We start from the raw sequence: 16,358 nt of genomic DNA on the forward strand, positions 1-16,358 counted from the left end.
AAAAGGAATCCTAATCAGAAAAGAAGTATAGCTGTCACTGTTTGCAGATGACATGATACTATACATAGAGAATCCTAAAGATGCTACCAGAAAACTACTAGAGCTAATCTATGAATGTGGTAAAGTAGCAGGATACAATATTCATGCACAGAAATCTCTTGCATTCCTCTATACTAATGATGAAAAATCTGAAAGAGAAATTAAGGAAACACTCCCATTTACCACTGGTACAAAAGGAATAAAATACCTAGGAATAAACCAACCTAAGGAGACAAAAGACCTGTATGCAGAAAATTATAAGACACTGATGAAAGAAATTAAAGATGATTCAAACAGACGGAGAGATATACCATGTTCTTGGACTGGAAGAATCAACATTGTGAACATGACTATACTACCCAAAGCAATCTACAGATTCAATGCAATCTCTATCAAACTACCAATGGCATTTTTCACAGAACTAGAACAAAAAATTTCATGATTTGTATGGAAACACAAAAGACCCCGAATAGCCAAAGCAATCTTGAGAAAGAAAAACGGAGCTGGAGGAATCAGGTCCCTGACTTCAGAGTACACTACAAAGTTACAGTAATCAAGACAGTATGGTACTGGCACAAAAACAGAAATATAGATCAATGGAGCAGGATAGAAAGCCTAGAGATAAACCCACGCACATATGGTCACCTTATCTTTGATGGAGGCAAGAATATACAATGGAGACAAGACAGCCTCTTCAATAAGTGCCACTGGGAAAACTGGGTATCTACATGTAAAAGAATGAAATTAGAATACTACCTAACAACATACACAAAAACTCAAAATGGATTAAAGACCTAAATGTAAAACTGGATACTATAAAACTCTTAGAGGAAAACATAGGCAGAACACTCTACTACGTAAATCACATCAAGATGCTTTTTGACCCACCTCCTTAGGAAATGGAAGTAAAAACAAAAATAAACAAATGGGACCTAATGAAACTTCAAAGCTTTTGCACAGCAAAGAAACCATAAACAAGATGAAATGACAACCCTCAGAATGGGAGAAAATATTTGCAAAAGAAACAATGGACAAAGGCTTAATCTCCAAAATTTACAAGTGGCTTATGCAGCTCAATATCAAAAAAACAAACAACCCAATCCAAAAATGGGCAGAAGTTCTAGATACACGTTTCTCCAAAGAAGATATACAAATTTCCAACAAACACATGAAAGAATGTTCAACATCACTAATCATTAGAGAAATGCAAATCAAAACTACAATGAGGTATCACCTCACACCAGTCAGAATGGCCATCATCAAAAAATCTACAAACAATAAATTTTGGAGAGGGTGTGGAAAAAAGGGAATCCTCTTGCACTGTTGGTGGGAATGTAAATTGATACAGCCACTATGGAGAACAGTTGGAGGTTCCTTAAAAAACTACAAATAGAACTACCATACGACCCAGCAATCCCACTACCTGGCATATACCCTGAGAAAACCATAATTCAAAAAGAGTCATGTACCACAATGTTCATTGCAGCTCTATTTACAATAGCCAGGACATTGAAAAGCAACCTAAGTGTCCATCAACAGATGAATGGATAAATAAGATGTAGCACATATATGCAATGGTATATTACTCAGCCATAAAAAGAAACGAAACTGAGTTATTTGTAGTGAGGTGGATGGACCTAGAGTCTGTCATACAGAGTGAAGTAAGTCAGAAAGAGAAAAACAAATACTGTATCCTAACACATATATATATAGAATCTAAAAAAAAATAATAACGTTCTGAAGAACAGAGGGGCAGGACAAGAATAAAGATGCAGACATAGAGAATGGACTTGAGGACTCGGGGAGCAGAAGAGGAAGATGGGATGAAGTGAGAGAATGGTACTGACATATATACACTACCAAATGTAAAATAGATAGCTAGTGGGAAGCAGCCGCATAGCACAGGGAGAACAGCTCTGTGCTTTGTGACCACCTAGAGGCCTGGGATACGGAGAGTGGGAGGGAGATGCAAGAGGACTCAAGAGGGAGAGGATATGGTATATAAGTATATATACAGCTGATTCATTTTGTTATATAGCAGAAATTAACACAACATTGTAAAGCAATTATACTCCAATAAAGGTGTTAAAAGAAAAATGAAAGTATATTACTCTACCATCACACAATTAACAAAAATAACTTCCAACAAATTATTTTATTTTAGACACTTATCTGAATACTCAAGTACTTTTTATTTGACTTGAATAAAATAAAAAAGTATTGGGGAACTTTAATCTTAACTTTAATCTTTAATCTATGTTTGAAAGACACAGTCAGGTAATAACACTACAGTTATGACAGCTTCCTGCTTTACACTCAATAGAATCTATTCCTGAGAGCAAAACCCTTGGGTGGGTTCGTCTGTAGTCTCCTTCATGGTTTTGAAGGACACTCCCAACCTGGCTTCCCAATAGGCTGTTCAATTCTCTATTTGGCCAGCACCCAGACACCAACACAAATCAGTTCCATACCTCCCTCTGACATCACTCACCAATCTGCCACCATATTTCAAGTGTTGTTTTTACTGTTGTTCATCTGTTATTGTTATTGAAAATTATAGACATCAGATTAGTTTCTTGGTATAGTTCCATTACACTCTTGCAAGTCTATATATTAATCCTATTCCACAGAAAACAATGACGTATTTAGGTATTTCAATTTTAACTATCTTCAGAAAAAGACTTATTTTCCTTTCATAACAAAAAGGTCAATATCCAAGACAAAGTCAAAGCCCATTAAATCTCTAGTACATAGGCTTATCATTTGTTTAAGCAAGAATGCCAACACTTCCATGAGACATGTTTCCCTATTGCTTACAGAACTACACCACGATTTATGAAGAATTTTATACCAGCTTATCTCTACTGTTTTGAGCCATCGTTTTCATTTCAGATCTACAAACCCAAATAAGTATTCTAAATAACAGGAGCCTTCCAATATGTTACTATTCCATTCTTAGGCATGCCAGAAATTTAGTTCCAAAGAGGAATTTTTCCTTCTGTGTTTATTTAATATGAGAGAAGGGAATCTTTTTACTGACAGATTGTTACTATAGCAAATTTGGCAAATTACAAATTCATGGAGGTAACTTTGGTTATAAAGTTTAAAGGCCTTTGCTCTCTGTGGATTCAGAAAATAATATTGACATAAATATAAACCAGATTATCATGAAAAAGCTTTCTGAATTATTCACATGAGTATTTTAAATACTGTAATAAAATATTGCTATGACTAAGTCTCAGTTGACATGTATAAATTTTAGATTAACTGTTATATATATTATCCAATATAATATACATTATATTAGATTTAACTGTTAATGGCCACAGAATGCATTATTCAATTACAAACACTGAAGCATGAACTGGTAAACTGTAATAAGTATATTTTGTGATTTTTTTCTTGAAATTTAGAAAAATTAAAATGTTAACTGTTCATGGAATTTCTTGACCCTCTATGGTGTTCCGTGTACCCACTACATATATTTGTTATGTGGTTTATCCTGCTGAGCTCCTTATTGAAGCATTCTCAAGTGTCTATAGTTATATTAAAATTTTCACGCTCTGATGTTACAGTCATCAATAACTACAACCCATTGATTTTATCACCTTTTCACTACCTTGCTAAGCCATCTTAAATTCCATGGCCAATTATTATAATAGTTCCCTTACATATATTCGTAACTCTCTTGTCTTATTCTCACTTTGCCACATTTATTTGGCAAAACTGAAGCTAAAGGATGCCAAGGATTGTTGGCAATCACCAGAAGCTAGGAACATACAAGAAAAGATTCTTACCTACAGCCTTCAGGCAGAACCTGCCCTGAGAAAACCTCAGTTTCAAACTTTTATATTCTGGAGTTGAGAGAATAAATTTCTGTTTTAAGCTACCCAGTTTGTGGCAATTTGTTAGGACAGTCCTAGGAAACTGATACAGATGATTTCTTCTTTCATGGTCACAAAAGTATCATATATTCAACAGAGAGCATCAGAACCATATTGAGATGCAAATACTGACGAGTAACCTAGTCATATTCACAATGAGAAGGACAAGAAGGATTCAATACACTAGGCTCAAAGCAATTAAATCCAAATTTGTGCTTCAACAATATAATTTACCACACATCTTAGAACTTTAATTTAATAATGACTATTCCATAGCACAGATGTTAAATACATGGACTCATTATTTTCCATACACTTATAACCTTATTATAACTCAAGAATCTGTGTGACTTTCCCAATTACAAAGGACTAAATCTTTGATTTTCAATGTACCTTTAGATCTGAAAGTTCTCTAATTATACTATGTAATTAATTACTATACTACAATGGAATTTTAATAACTATGAAAAATGAATCAGTTATTTATCATAATCACGATCATTACTCATATGTTAAATGACAGAACCTTTTAACTATTCTTATTATTAACAAATAATCAAAATTCACACTGAATTTTTCTTTCTGATAAGTTTCTAAATTTTGTAAGAAGGGTCAGAGCATGATCAATCATTTATTCCATACTTGCTTTAGATTCATGAACTGTAGAAAAAGGAGCATAATATTTAAATTTTATTTCATTTCATTTCATAGATTAAAACTAAAAATCAATCTAAACAGTCATTAACAATATCTCCAAACACAGTCTCAATAGTTATATTTTTTTTAATAAGTAAAAACTTCTTCAAAAATTCTTGAGACTTAGTGATCATTAAATTAATCCTATGGTAAAATTTAGTTCTTTTTTATTAAAAGTCAAAACTTAAGTTCATTATCTCAACAGAATATTATAACTTTCTTCTAAAAGAAAAGAAATAGGCCCACTGAGGACTGGCAAGTGTACCCTACAAAGTCAAGGGCATTAGAATTGTTGAAGAGCTAAATAATTCTTTCAAAGTGTTCATGAGAGACATTAATGTTGCAAATTAATCATATAAGGAATCCATTATTTTACAAGTTACTGAGGGTTAGGACCACCTCTATGATACAAGAGAAATATGAGACATATGTACGCATCCAGGATTTGGGAGGATTTAATCTTGGGATAATAAAACAACAAAAGTGCCTTATCTTATAAAATTGTTTTTTGAAAAGAATTATTACATTCTGACCAAAAAATGTTTATACAAACTCATTGGAAACATGAGAGAAAAATGGATAATCTTGAAATTATAAAAATAAAGAGTAACATAAAGGAAACATTACCATGAAGAAAATCATATGGAGCTCACAAAATATGCTGAAAACATACATGAAACTTTTAAAGGTTAAGCTTCATGCATAAAGATAATTAAGAAAATATTGGATTAATCATCAACAACAGGAGAAAACCACTCTGAAAGTAGTCATATTCTGATTCCCTTCTTTGTTAGGATTTGGGAGACAGTGTGAACATTATACATCTGGATTTTGGGAAAATATTTATGAAATACTTATGAACAAGTGGAGACTTATGGCCTGAATACTAATATAATTATGTAAATAGTTATTACTCATGGACTTCCCTGGTGGCGCAGTGGTTGAGAGTCCGCCTGCCGGTGCAGGGGACACGGGTTCGTGCCCCGGTCCGGGAAGATCCCATATGTCGCTGAGCGTCTGGGCCCGTGAGCCATGGCCGCTGAGCCTGCGCGTCCGGAGCCTGTGCTCCGCAACGGGAGAGGACACAGCAGTGAGAGGCTCGCGTACCGCAAAAAAAAAAAAAAAAAGTTGTTGCTCAGCTGGGGCCTAAATTGATAACTTATACATTATCACTTTAGCCTTACCCATTTCAATATTTTTCCAAAGTTTTGGATGACTATATAAAATACATGACTATTAAGCTTACTCAAAAGTAGAAGTATCAAAAAATAGCTAAAGGGATCAAATGTGGAGGCAAAGGATATTTCTTACCTTTGTGTCCTAAAAGCCAATCACCGTAGTCATTTTACATGAGAGATTTATACAAGCTGTTTAACTTGATAGACTTATATGAGTCACCTAAACAGCCAATGGATTTGGGGACTTCACAATTACAAGCCTACATGTAAAAACATGCTGGTGATTGCCTCCATTCCAGACTGATTATACCACTTTTATATTTTAGTACCCAATAGACAGCCTTAATGTTGCCCTCAGATTAACTAAACATTAGACAGGCTTCTTCCTGACTACAGGCTCCTGGTCTCTCTTTTCTTAGAGCATTTACTTTAGAAAATTTTTAATTGTAAATTTTTTCTCTGCTCCTTTGAGAAATAAATCTTCTCATAGCCTCTTGCCAGTTTTATAACCCAGGAATGTTTTTTTCATGGGCCTGGGAGTCACTGTTTTGAAATTTAACCATTAAGATAATGCTCCTATCTTCCAGTTTCTATGGGAGAATAAGAGCATAACTGTCGCAAGCACCAATTAACAAAACAGATGGCCTCACTGCCTTGACCAACCTTCCCCCAATGTCCACCAGCTCGCCCCAGTGCCTAAAAATAAATTTTAACACCTTTTGTTTCAGCAGAGCTGAGGTCAATCTCTCTCTCCTGCTACAACAGCATTGAATAAAGTCTTGTCATTTTAACTTGTCTGGTGCAAATTTTCTTTGGTAAAAGCTCTAGGAACTACATATCAAAAAATCTGTAAGCAAATTTGTACACATAGAGAAAACAGACAAAATTGTAATGAAGGCAAAACTGTAATGAACTAGCACTGAAAAGAATGAGTGTTTGTCCCCTACTTTTCGCCAGCCCTTTACTTTTAGTGTAACCTGAGGAAATCCAATATCACCAGCTTTGTTTTGACCACATTGTTCCTTAGATCCCCAAATTTGTTAATCTTATACTTGGAAGTGTGTACCCTTCGTCCAGTCTCTCTTCATCTCCCCCACCTTTCAACACTTGGCAATCACTCCGTTTCTCTGAGTTTGTTCTTTTTAGATCCCACATATGAGTGGGATCATACAATATTTATCTTTCTCTGTCTGACTTACTCCACTTAGCAAAATGCCCCCGAGTTTCATTCAAGTTGTGGCAAACTGCAGGATTTCCCTCTTTCTCATGGCTGAATAATACTCCATTGTCTATGTACATCACAACTTTGTCTAATGGAGCTGAGTTTAACACAATGATTGGACATGGAAATAACTAACTTGAAATAAAAGGGGCGGAAGTGGTTAATGGCAGGGAAAAATGAATTAGGAATTTTTAGGTTCTGCTTGCTTCATGTTCATGCAACTGGCAATAAGAGCTGAGTACCAAAAACTCTCAATTTCATTAGAAACTTTGACTCCAAAACAAATGATGTACAAAGGTTTAGTAGAAGTAGATGTTGAAATTGTGGTGGGAAGTCTAGGATCCACTTTACTATCACACTACAACAGAATGAGGCGTCCCAGTGAGAACCTGAGCAATTCCTTGCTTGGACAGGGAATGCACTGAACTGCTGTGTCTTAATCTGGAGTCTTTATAAGTGGCGGGGGCGAGGGTATAGAAAAGATGCACAGAGCCTCTCTTTTTAAACTGTTTTTTGCTCCTTGGAAGTTAAAATGGGTTCTTTTTGAACAGAAGGATATAGTAAAGTAGTAATCCTTCTTAAATATATTTCCATGATAAGATTTGTGGGGTTATTTTAATAGTTACTTTGTATTCATAATAAATAATAATACAAAGTTTCCTCCTAAAAGGGGAAAAACATCCAAACAATATCACAAGGAAATTCGGTGAGCTATAAAAATTAGATTATAATAATTATTTATTATGATTTTAATCACTTTGTAATTATTTAAAACATTAAGGTAAAGTAAAACTTTCAAGTCACTGGAAACTTTTTAAAAATTAATGCGCTGCAAAATCAAGCTTTTGCCACTTCTACTGACCTCTGGTTAAAGACACAGCCTCACCCTTGCTTTTAGAGTTTTAAAAATATAATAGCTTTTAACCACTAGATATAGAAACATAAAGTAATTATTTTACTTTGTCCAATTAAATGAACTGAAATAGTTATTTTTAAAAGTATGCATAGGAATACACATGCGTGTAAACCCAAGTATAAGACAGAGGGACTGTTGCAGAAAGTGATGTGTGTATATTGTCAGTTATGAAAGTCTAAAATAACAGGAAAACCACTGCCAAATTATTTTGATGTTTTGTATAACAGCGTATATAATATAATATTTTGTATAATAGTGAAAATAAGTACTTTATAACACCTGGGTGTTATAAAAAGCAACCAACGAAATAACTCCCTAAATTTTTCAGTGTCCAATGAGACATGCAATATCCTTTAATGAAATGTAAAGAAAATTCTACATATCATTTCCAGGTCAAGGCATGGGTGTGTGTGGATGTGTGTGTTCAGGGGCAGCAGATAACATGGCTTTTAGTCACTAGCACATGAGGAATCACACATGTACCCGGTAGTTCAGACATTGTGTCACCCTGAGATCTTGGAGTTTGACTTTGGATTGTTTGTCTTGAGGTGGGGGTTGAGTGCTTCTTCTGTGAAAGGGAGGCTCTAAAGGGAAGTGGTGACCAGAAGAGCAGATGGTCACCTATTCCCAGTCTCTTTTGCAGTTGTGTGTGGCCATGTAACTTGTCCTCACGTACAGAATATGATTTAAAGACATGTACACTCAAGGCTAAGGCTAAGGCTTTTACAGGTGAATATGCCTCCTCCATATTCTTTTGCCCTCCTCAGCTTTACCTTGACATTTGATATTAAAATTGTGTCTATTGTTTATTTGATGATGCAGTAATGGAAAGAAAATAACTGCTTTCACTGTTCTTCCAACTTCTCAGAAAGTACAACTAGCTTCTCAGGAGGAAACTTCTTAGAAGAAAATATAATAAAACTAATAGGCAAAAAGAATTTTTGGAGAATGAAGGGAAATAGATTTGATTAAATATTAGAAGTCTTATTACAAATATAAACCCTTCATAATTTTAATTATATGTTCATAATTTCAAAAATATTAAGCATATAGTAAAGTATTTATCATCTTTTCTCAGACAGCTCATGACTTGACTTGTCACCATAGTGATAAAATTAAGCAACATGGCAGAAAATTTGCAATAATTGACTACCTCATTATAAATATAAAAATTTATTGTTAGGTATCTTGTTTATATCTACCTTGGATAACTCATTAAGACTACAGGTTTCAGAGGAATAAAAGATACTTGGAAGTAGCAAAAACTTAATACATCTTTATAGAAAGAAGTTTGCCTAAATGCTTATTTAAACATTAATTTAGACATAACCTATGCACCAGGCAGTTTTAGACTCTAAACTGCAGTGAAAAATGTCATTTAGTCATTCAATAATAAATAGTTTTCTGAAAAAACTTAGAAGCAGCCTTTTTTCAATCTTTTATATTGTTTACATTCTGTTATTCTCAACCAGTAAGGGTTGATTGAGCAGTCTTATAATGCACAGTTTAAATACATGTATTTAAATATATAAAAAGTCTGCTACAATCCCTATCAAATTCCACTGACATTTTTCACAGAACTAGAGCAAACAATTCTAAAATTTGTATGGAACCACAAAAGAACCCAAACAGCAAACACAATCTTGAGAGAAGAACAAAGCTAAAGGGATGATATGCCCTGATTTCAAGCCATACTACAAAGTTATAGCAATACAACAGTGTGGTATTGGTGTTACCAGCAGACACATAGATCAATAGAACAGAATTGAGAGTCCATAAATAAACCCACACATATATGGCAATTAATTTACCACAAAGAAGCCAAGAACATACAATAGAAGGACAGTCTTTTTAATAAATGGTGTTGGGAAAATTGGACAGCCATATGCAGAAGAATGAAACTGGACCACTATTTTACACCATACACAACAATTAACTCAGAATGGATTAAAGACTTAAATGTAAGACCTGAAACCATAACACTTCTAGAAGAAAATATAAGCAGCAAGCTACTTGACATCAGTCTTAGTGATGATTTGTTGGATTTGACATCAAAAGCGAAGGCAAAAAAAAGCAAAAAATAAACAAGTGGAACTACATCAAACTTGAAAACTCTGAACAGCAAAGGAAACCATCAACAAAATGAAAAGGCAACCCACGAAATGGGGAGAAAATATTTGCAAATTATATATCTGACAAGGGGTTAATATCCAAAATATATAAAGAAATCATACAACTCAATAGCAACAAAACAAACAATCCAATTAAAAAATAGGCAGAAGATCTAAATAGATAGTTTCCCAAAGAAGATATACAAATAGACAGCAAGTACATGAAAAGATGTTCAACATCATTAATCATCAGGAAGATGTAAATCAGAATCACAGTGAGATATCACCTCACAGTTGTTAGAATGGCTATCATCAAAAAGACAATAAATAACAAGTATTAGCAAGGATGTGGAAAAAAGGGAACACTTGTGCACTGTTTGTGGCAATGTAAATTGGTGCAGCCACTATGAAAAACATCATTGAGGTTTCTCAAAAATTTTAAAATAGACATGAGATCCAGCAATTCCATGGCTGGATATTTATTCAAAGAAAACAAAAACACTAACTTGAAAAGATATCTGCATCCCTATGTTCATTGCAGCATTATTTACAATATCCAAGACATGGAAACAATTTAAGTGTGTCTACTGATGGATGAATGGATAAAGAGGCTATGTCATATATATAAGAAAATGTTATTCAGTCATAAAAAGAGCAAAATTTTGCCATTTGCAACAAAATGGATGGAACTTGATGGCAATATGCTAAGTGAAGTAAGTCAGAAAGAGGAAGACAAGTATCATATTATATCACTTTTATGTGTAATCATGAAAAAGAAAAAAACAAGTTCATAGATACAGAGAACAGATTGGGAGTTGCCAGAGATGGGGGGTGGAGGATGGGATAAGGGGTGAAGGATGTCAAAAGGTACAAACCTCCAGTCAAAATAAATAAGTCATGGGGATATGATGTACATCATGGTAACTATAGTTAATAATAGAGGCATACCTTATTCTATTGTGTTGCACTTTATTGCACTTTGCAGATACCATGTTTTTTACAAATTGAAGATTTGTGGCAACTCTGTGTCAAACAAGTCTATGGGTACCATTTTTTCCAACAGCATTTGCTCACTTTGTGTCACATTTTGGTAATTTTTGTAATATTTCAAACTTTTTCATTATTATTATATTTTTTATGGTGAGCTGTGATCTGTGAACTTTGATGTTACTTTTGTAATTGTTTTGGGACACCACAAACCATGCTTGTATGAAGTGGGGAACTTAATCAATAAATGTTTTGTGTGTTCTGACTGCTCTACCAACCGGTGATTCTCTCATCTTTCTCCAACTCCTTGGGCCATCCTATTCCTTGAGACACAACACAACAATATTGAAATTAGCCCAATTAATAAGCCTACAATAGCCTCTAAATGTTCATGTGAAAAAAAGAGTCACATGTCTCTCACTTTAAATCAAAAGCTAGAAATGATTACACTTAGTGAGGAAGGCATATTGAAAGCTAAGGCAGGCCAAAAGCTAGCCTCTTGCACCAGTTAGCCAAATTGTGAATGCAAAGGAAAAGTTCTTGCAGTAGACAAAAGTGCTACTCCAGTGAACACAGAATGATCAGAAAGTGAAACTGCCTTATTGCTGATATGGAGAAACTTTTAGTGGTCTGGATAGAAGATCAAATCACCCACAACATTACCTTAAGTCAAAACCTAATCCAGAGCAAGGCCTTAACTCTCTTCAATTCCAGGAAGGCTGAGAGAGGTGATGATTCAGAAGAAAAATTTGAAGCTAGCAGAGGTTGGCTCATGAGGTTTAAGGAAATAAGCCACTTCCATAACGTAAAAGTGCAAGGTGAAGCAGCAAGTGCTGATGTAGTTAAAGAGAAGTCAATGCCTGGCTTCAAAGCTTTAAAGAACAGGCTGATTGTCTAATGCAGCTGGTGACTTGAAATTGAGGTCCATGCTCATTAACCATTCCCAAAATTCTAGGAACCTTATGAATTATGCTACATCTACTTTGTGTTATATAAATGGAACAACAAATCCTGGATAACAGAATATTTGTTTACAACAAGATTTACTGAATATTTTAAGCCCACTCTTGAGACCTACTGCTCAGAAAAAAAAAAAAAAATTCTTTTCAAAAGATTACTGCTCATTGGCAATGTACTTGGTCACCCAAGAGCTCTGATGGTGATGTATTAGATTAATGTTGTTTTGATGCCTGCTAACACATCCATGCTGCAGCCCATGGATTAAAGAGTCATTCTGACTTTCAAGTCATATTATTTATGAAATACATTTTGTAAGGCTATAGTTGCCAGAGATAGTGATTACTCTGATGAATCTCAGCAAAGTAAATTGAAAACCTTCTGGAGAGGAGTCACTCTATTAGATGCCATTGAGAACATTCATGATTCATGGGAACAAGTGAAAATATCAACATTAATGGAAATTTGGAGAGAGTTAATTCCAACCCTCATGGTAACTTTGAGGAGTTCAAGGTTTCAGTGGACTTAGTAACTGCAGATATGCTGGAAATAGCAAGAGAAATAGAATTAGAAATGGAGCCTGAAGATGTGACTGAATTGCTACAATCTCATGATAAAACTTAAATGGATGAGAAATTGCTTCTGATAGAAAAGAAAAGAAAGTGGTTTCTTGAGATGTAATCTACTCCTGGTGAAATGCTGTGAAGATTGTTGAAATGACAATAAAAGATTTAGAATATTATACAAACTTAGTTGATAAAACAGTGACAGGGTTTGAGAAGATTGATTACAATTTTTGAAAGATGTTCTTTTGTGGGTAAAATGCTATCAAACAACATGGCATGCTACAACGAAATTATTTGTGAAAGGAAGAGTCAATCAATGTGGCAAACTTTGTTACTGTCTTATTTTAATAAATTTCCACTGTCACCCCAACTTCAGGAACAATCAGTAATAGCCATGAACATCGAGGCAAAAGTCTCCATCAGCAAAGATTACGACTCACTGAAGGCTTAGGTGATGGTTAGCATTTATTAGCAATAAAGTATCTTGTGCATAAAGTGTGTATTTTTTCAGAAATAATGCTATTGTACACTTTATAGGCTACAGTATATGCAAACATAACTTTTATATGCACTGGGAAATGAAAAAACTTGTGTGACTCACTTTATTGCAATATCAGCTTTATTGAGGTGGTCTGGAATCAAACCTGCAATATTACCCAGGTATACCTGTACTGTTGTGCATATTTGAAAGTTGCTAACAGAGTAAATCTTAAAGTTCTTCTCACCAGAAAAAACATTCTGCAACTATGTGTGGTAATGGATGTTAACTAGACTTATTGTGGTGATCGTTTCACAGTATATACAAATATCAAATCATTATGTTGTGCACCTGAAACTAATATAATGCTGTATGTCAATTATATCTCAATAAAAAAAGAAAAAGAAAAAAGTCTGCTACAGAAAGTGATACTGTAACTAATAGAATATCCACCTAACTACCTACTTACTTATCAACCTAACCATCGACTTAATTGTTTTCCACTTCTCTTTATGCCCCACACATGTATGTGAAAAGACATAGATCATTGGTCTTATTTTCTGCTTAATTCTATAAGTTTAGTAAGAAACAATCATCCTAAGTAGATTCCTTCATAGGACAGTAGATTTCCACTTAAGACTTTCTTCCTCAGGTTTTTTTATATTAAAGAAATATTTAAATGAAAGTAAAAATGTCTAACAAAGTCCCATCAAAAATAATCATCATTGAAAAATACTTACTAATTGTGAGCAAAAATTAAGATGGAAGACATAGATCTTAAAACTGAAAATTAAGAAAATATGACAAAAATCAGCAGACTTGGATGACCCAAGTCTGAAATAGAAAGTTGAATGACTAATACCTTGAAATATCAGGAAAAATTATTAACATAATTCCCTTTTAGAGTTGAAGTTAAAACTAGAATAATTCCATTTAGATCTAAGGCTATCATCAGTAATCATATGAGCTTAGGCTAATTCTCTTCACACAGTTCTGCACACTTAAAAAAAAATCTTAATTCTGTGAAAGTAAGCCTTGCCTTAGAGGCCTTAGAGTGAAAATTCAGCAGCTCAGTGGTAAAAGTTGTTTCTCTTGCTGATTCCTGTTAAAGTGCTCCCTGGGTATCATTTCAGTTAGGGCAAGTTCAATGGAACAGTGTGTCTTTTGCAACCTGATATTGTAAAATGGAACTGATTAACTCAATGAGCTTTAAAAATGTCTAGCACAGCTGCCTGATTAGTCTTGTCTATTTTCTGTCAATGTTTGCTACACTGATTTGTTTCTCTAAATATCTTGCTAGGTTTTAAATTAGCTTGAAGAGAAAAATCCACATGTTTAATTATACTTGTGTAAATGCCCGATTAGAAAACAAAATAACAAAATATATTCATTCTTATATGTAAAATTAGCCTAATAGTAAGCAAAATGAAGAAATAATTTCAATATATTTTATATATATAACATTTACTTTGAGTATGCTAGATATTTTATATTAAAATGTATCAATGGCCTAGATACATAGTTAGACTCTAAGCTTGTCTGCAAGGAAACACTTTCTACTTTATCCAGTGGCTATATTATTGAACATGTTGAAGTTCTCATGATGGTCCATTCAATGGAAGGAGAGTCAAAGGAGGTCTCCATGTTAGTCTGAAACCTACAACTCTGGAGCCATAACAGGAAGCACAAAATGAGATTGCTTGATGACTATGTCTAGAAGATTCAGAAACCATTAGTTTTGAGTACAGAAAGGGAAGCTACAATATGTACTGGCCACCAACACTCACTGATCTCTGTGGGATTCTTTAAAAGCCTCAGCTTCAATTGATCAACCAAAGTTCTGGCATAAAGTCAAGGAGTGGATAAAAAATGTATTCCAGATAATATATGAACAACTGCAGAAGTTTTTTTAATTGGAAAAGTAAGGTGAAAAAGTGAAGATATATTGTATAATGTTACAAAATTGTGACAATTAAGGAAAGAATGCAAACCTGTGTTCATATAAAATAACATTTAAATTTTCATGATTATATTGTAAAAGTCAATGAACAATTTTTCAAAGGTGATCTTCAATATTTAGTAAGGCCATAATTAAATGACAATGTGTATTAATTTCCAAGTTTTATTTTTAGGAACTTGGCTTTGACTATATTTTCTTATATTGACACACAAATTATTTAATTTAATGTATCTGACCCACCAATTACTTTTAGTCATAGTATAAGCAGAATCAAATAGATGTATTCAGTTATTATCAGTCATAAATATCAGTTTTTATCTGGGCTATAACAGAGGCATATATAATTAACATTATAAATGAAAAGTTGAGTATCAAACAACATGTATTAAAACAATCCTAAAACTATGTATGGATAAATCACTTCTCTGTTATAGCTTTTAAGATTTTCCTATGTAATGTAAAAATAAAAAACTAGAAATTAAGTAGAAAATGAAATTTCATAACTAAATTAGGATTCCTGGGGTAAATGAGTTAAAATATATATGTCTAATCATCCTCATAAATGGTTCATTGGAATAATATGTATAGGGAGAAATCTAAAATTTTGAAAGGCCATCTTCAAATGAGTGCACAAAGGGAAACTAATATTCCAAAGGAAAAGCTGGAAGCATGAAGACAACAGTTCCCACTGGGATGATGTTGGCATGAGTACATTAAATAAGACTAGAGTTAAAGAAGCTCTTGTAAAGTTTTCAGACAAGGATAAATGTGTTTATCAGTGGTCAGCAATGAATTTTGATGTTTATGGAATAAGCTGAAACATGTATATTATGATCAACTATGCAGTATCCTAGATTTTGGTGTTCTTTCACTGTTACTTTGCAATGTTCCTTGAATATGCTGAACAAATCTATTAATCATTGTTGCTGAGAGGGCCATTCTACCAGACATGTGGAAGCCTGAATGACTTCTTACTCTGACTAATGAAAATAGAATTATAGCCAGTAAACAAATCAACTTTTATAATTTCCCTTTAATACATAGTAAAGATTTATTGAAATATAAACTTAGCAGAGCTTTTGCATTATTATGACTAGATAACAAAAAATGTCAACTTGAATATGTTCACTAGGCATGTACTCTGTTTAAGGAATTCTTGAATAGAATAAATGGGTGTGAAAGTGTTTTGTAAAATACAAAGTTTTATTCAAACATTAGTCATGTATTTTAAAAAGCTTCAATGGCTATTGACCATTGGGCAGTAGACAGTGTGTTTGAATACAGAGGTAAAAATGATATGCTCTGTACTATCAAAAGCCTTAAAGAAGAATCAGAGAGACTTACAAGTTAATCAACAACTGAGA

This window comes from Kogia breviceps, chromosome 3, assembly GCF_026419965.1.
Source record: "Kogia breviceps isolate mKogBre1 chromosome 3, mKogBre1 haplotype 1, whole genome shotgun sequence".
Taxonomy (NCBI): Eukaryota; Metazoa; Chordata; class Mammalia; order Artiodactyla; family Physeteridae; genus Kogia; species Kogia breviceps.